General features: G+C 40.3%; 1 long non-coding RNA gene across 1 annotated transcript; it reads right to left on the reverse strand.

Moving 5' to 3' along the window:
• Positions 1-1,454: 1,454 nt before the first annotated feature.
• On the reverse strand, positions 1,455-3,971 carry LOC135480101 (uncharacterized). Its single transcript, XR_010445895.1, has 3 exons — positions 3,900-3,971; positions 2,009-2,126; positions 1,455-1,793 (listed from the first exon to the last, which is right to left on the reverse strand). It is a non-coding gene; the product is annotated as an uncharacterized LOC135480101 (long non-coding RNA).
• Between the last annotated feature and the right edge of the window lie 1,284 nt (positions 3,972-5,255).

A 5,255-nucleotide genomic window follows, 5' to 3' on the forward strand; every position in this document is an offset into this window, starting at 1 on the left:
ACTGTGGGAGCGGACCACACCTGAGGGGGACAAAGCGATTTGTTAAAATATTTACCGTGTGTGACCTACAATTTCGTCCAAGACTAATTTACTAATGACAAATAATACTGGCCGCCGTCGTATAAGTCAAATAGTCTTGAGTACAGCGTAAAACACACATCAAATAAATAAACAAGTTGTCTGATTCTAGCATTTCTAATAATCGTAGAAAGATGTTTTGTGGTTTGTTGGAAAGTAGGATGACATATTATTGGGAACATACAGGCTTCAACACCAAGCCTAGTACTGCATAACTTTTTTTGCCTCCAAAGCGAACTTCGTTGGACGAATGTTTAGGGCAGTGTGTGAACAACTAGATGTACAAATCGCATTATTGCAGCTTATGTTTATGGGGTGACACTTAAGAAAGGTGTACACTGTTTAAAATGAAATGCAAATTTGTGGGTGATGTTCAACAACAACATTTATAAACAATTTGGTATGCTCGGTTTGAAACGTTTTTTAAAAGGGAACTTTTAGTACGTTTGTCGTCCGAAGTTGAGGTTCCATGATCATGAAACTGTCTTAAACTTAAGTTATATCTTAAAACTAACTTTACTGCGCTTAAAATGTCACTTATATACCTTAGCAATTTTTATTTTAAGAGCTACCTTATACTTTCATTACAAAATTGAAAAAAAGCGTTAATGTTTAAATCAACAAGCTAAAATCATGTCTGAAGTCAAGTTTTTAAAAGGTGGGCACTTTTATAGCAGGTATAAATGATAATGGACGCTGCGGATCAATAATCACAAAGCTGATTTCCAAAACAACAAACACAAATCACTACAGCGTTAAGAAAGTATAAACGATAAGACAGTATGGCGGACTCTGTCAGTAGTTTTAAATGGTGACAGAAAGGCTCAAAGAAAGCTCTACATTCATATAAGGCAGTTTTGTGACCATGGAATCAAGGAATTTTCTCTGTAGCTCACCTGTTGATCGCCATTGTTTTGGTGTAGTTCTACTTGACGTTGATTTAGGTGATGAAGTCAGTTTCTGTTTGGGAACCTCCGCTGGAACAGCGCACGATGCTGAAAAGGATCTACCAAGGAGCCGGGTAAAACAGTTCAGCTTTGATGCGAGACGAGTGGGTTCTTCGCATGAAAATGTGGCAACCCCCGTTTTACCGGAACGATCAGAACTGGTCGGTGTTTTCCTGACCGCATTGGGGTTCCTCAAGGTTTCCGTCTTCGGTGTTGCATTGAAATCCTTCCCCCGGGGTCGCATGGGGGTGCAGTTTTCCTTTTTCGCAGCAGAGTTATTGGTTCTGGCGGAGAGTTGCTGAATTTTTTTCTCGTAAGCCAATCTGCTCCTTTCCTGTGCTGAGCTATTCACAAGAGCAGTTGTACCCGTGCAAGAATGAAGACGTCGACCGTCTAAAGACGACGAAGACTTGTTGGCTAGCTCTTTGGTGCTCTTTCTTGGAGTTTCTTCGGTTTTCTTTGCTTGGTCGCCATGATCTAAAGCATCCCCCTGACGACGGAATCTATTCGCGCGCATTTGTGGGCTTGATTGCGGTGAATCCAATGAACCCTTGATACCCTTTCCCTTTCCAATCGGATTCCATCCTTTCGAGCTCATTGTCGTCGATTTAGGGCTCGGATGTGATTCTCGGGAACCTTTCCTAGCAGTAGATAATTGATCTTTTTTCGTGATTGACAGCCTCGATTTAGTCTGTTTTTTCCCTTGTCTTTCTTGGTTCGAATCACAGGGCGAATTGATGTTACTGTCGCTTGTACCTTGTAGAGAGTCTAAAATTCATAATTAGCCTAACGTATTAAGTCGGCAATCAGAAAACAGCAAGACCGCACACTATTCATTTAATTCATTCAATAAATATTTAAAATGCAAAAAAGATAACAGACAGGAATTTTGCAAAATTATGGAATTTGGTTCATTGAAATTGAATAGTTTACGAACATTTGAGTTTATTCATTTCGATTCGACTAAGGGGAATAATTCTCACCTGTCTCTGATTGTCTTACTGGTAAAAATGGGACTGGGGGAGGCACGCCGAGTAAGGCATACATTGCCGTGACAGCGAATGACAACAGTATCATATCCCCATGAAGGGGCCTCGTAACCTGGATAAATAAAAGAAGAGAAAATACAAGAACGGCCATAACGGGGGAGTTGTTTCATGCAAGCTTCTCTGCTGTCACTAAATAACTGTGCTGATAAGTACATCTTTGAAAACATGCTCAAATTAACAATCCCGTTTCCACTTTTTTTTTTTATCAAATATGTTAACACTGTCGTTCATAGTTTCTAACGTTTTTTCCATAATACATTGTTTCCGCAATAACTGAAGAAAATTATTTATATGTAATCTAATATTTCCAAATGTACTATTATTATTATTGCAAAAAGTATAATAAAATTTATTAAATATTCATGTCGGTTTCATCCTGCTATTTTTTTTTTCTAATGGATTCATTTTATAGATAGTCCTGTCGTGTTGTCCAACCAGGTTTGTAACTCTTGCCGGAAACATTTACCGCTTAGCAGAAAACAAAGAGATGCTCAATGGTTTCTCTTTCTGGCCTGCAAAAACTACGGGTATCAGAAGCTTTCTTTCCTATATCGTGAAAAGGTACGAGTCTGTACAGATGATGCGATGGAGAAAGGTTTTCTCTGCTGTACAAGAAAGAATGCCCGTGAAAATATCTGGGATATTTCAAAAGACTTCTGTGCAACGACTGGTTGACCCGTATCTATATAATGGCGCGGGCGGGGCAGCTAAGCCCGCGCCACTAGATAAAAGCAGCACTAGATAAAAGAGCGGTGGAAATCCGTCCTGCGACAAGGAGGTACATTACATACACCCTAAGGATTCCGTGGTCGTCATATGACTGAAAAATTGTTGAGCACGACGTTAAACCCCAAGCACTCACTCACTAACTCAAAAGACTTCTGGGTGAAAGTCTATTTCACCTTTCTACAAACCAGCGTAAATTCGCAATTGCTGAAACATTTCACAGGAAGTCCATGTTGTCTCCTACCTAATGAGAGAACACCAGGAAAATTGTCTACGGTGACTTGTATGTAACTTGAATTAAAATAGCAGTTATGTATGGAAGCCGGGTAAGACCACCATCGTTCCATGCGATGCCCGGCGATGGCACGAGGCGATGGTACGATGGCACGAAACGATGACACGATGGCACGAAGCGATGGCCTGATGATAGGATGATGGCCCTCTCCGGCTTCAATAGCTATGTATAATGAAGGCTTACAAAAATAAGTGTTTGGAGCCGAGTTTGGTGAATACTTGAAAACCCCTCTTCTTTGCAATTTTCTGTGATATTCTCGGCGAAAATTCAGCAACTCATGAATATTCAGCCTTTTAGAAGATTTTACTGGTAACAGTTTCCCGTACCGATCCACAAACCCACCCTCCCACCCACCGACAGACCGGCAGACCGACCGACCGACAGAGAGACAGGGACTAAAAACCTGTTTGCCGCGGCTAATACTAAACTTGCAGGAGCTGGGTGTTCAAAAGTGTTAATCCGGGCTTCAATCTGAATACAAGTTTTACTCTAATTTAAATTTCAAGTGATTTAAGTACAAACTAAAATTAATACTGGGCTTAATATCTAATGCATTTTTGAGGACCGGAATACAATGCCACGATATAATCTACATTTTCATATCACGTTATGATGTGAGAAATGTGATATTCGTAGATCCGCTCCATGGCAACATAACATTGCTACATACCTTCATTTAAAAAGGTCCTAGAAAAATCTGTAAAAAAAAAATATGGTCCTTCTAACCGCATAGTTGTATGATGTAAATCAGGGATTAACAAGAAACTGTAGGATGAGGAAGCAGTGCATGCTTTAAGGACTTACCGTTAAACTACTTTAAAATCCTGGAAAGTTTGAAACAATGTCAGTCCGGCCAGTCGTCCAGTTTTGATACCGTGGAGGATGCCGTTTGTTTACAAGTTGTTGACAATGACAACGATGACGTCATATAGTCTATTAGACCACGTGACACAGACGAGAATCTCCGCCGTACTTGTTTATCTGTCATCACCATAGCAACAGGAAAGCCAAGGACGGCTTTCCGATTACGTCAGAAACGTCACTGCTACGTAGAGCGTTTTAACGTCGTTAACGCAGACGTCATTTTATCGTAGAACGTACTGGCGTAAGGTGTAACGTCAATGACGCTAACGTCATTATATCGTGGTAAGTACCGACGTATACCTTAACGTAACTTACGCTTAAAACACCAAAAGGGCTAGGTCAGCGTCACAAACGTACACAAGCGTCGTTGACATCAACGCCTTTGCTGAAGCTGCACATGTACCTTGGCTACCGTGACGCTGGGCTACAAAGAAAAACAATGATTGTGTTCAACAGATGGGGCTGCTGTATTTGTGACGTAATAATCAAAATACAAGTATTTTTATTGTGGCGCTGCGCAGCAAAGAAAACGTTCTTCACTTTGGATACAAGTATTAAACACTGCACTTAACACGGAACATGTAACTCCTCGCCTGTAACAAAACGATCCAAAGCTGTGAACTCTTTTGTTCTTTCCCTTTTCTACGTCACAATTATGGGTGAATACGTGCTTATAAAAAATAAATGAAGTACACTCGCACTACAACGATGCATCCTACTGTCATTTTGACCTTCCGTGTAGCTCGTCCTCGAGTCTCCCATTTCAACCTCACTGAAGTCAGGCCCGTCCGCTTGACGGCGACCGCGTTTAGGTAAATATAACCAGCGCTTGACTCGTGATCATCTGATCCACAAAATGAGCGGGTTTTAACTTTCTCGTCTTAGAATCTATCCGCGTACAGTTTTCAACGCAGGCTTTATATGTTTACAGTGGTTGGGTAGAGTGTTGGGTTTCCGATCTATAGGGTAGAATGTTTCGCTTGTAGAAAACCACTACACTGAAAAAAAAATCCTTAATAATCTTTTGGAATAAATCCCACAAGGTACATTTTGTGGGATATTCCTCAAATAATAAAAGAAAATCCCAGAAGAACATACGCCGTCGTATAAGTAAAATGTTGTTGAGTATGGCATAAAACACTAATCAAATAAATAAATTTAAAAAAGCAAACAAATATAATACTTTGAGGTGCGTGCAGAACTATTACAATTGCACTCTTTCTCTTCAAGACTGTGACTTTAATTCAAGCTCCTGTTTTCAGATAACCATACAGACTGAGGAACATTTTCATCAAC

Source organism: Liolophura sinensis, chromosome 13 (assembly GCF_032854445.1).
Source record: "Liolophura sinensis isolate JHLJ2023 chromosome 13, CUHK_Ljap_v2, whole genome shotgun sequence".
NCBI lineage: Eukaryota > Metazoa > Mollusca > Polyplacophora > Chitonida > Chitonidae > Liolophura > Liolophura sinensis.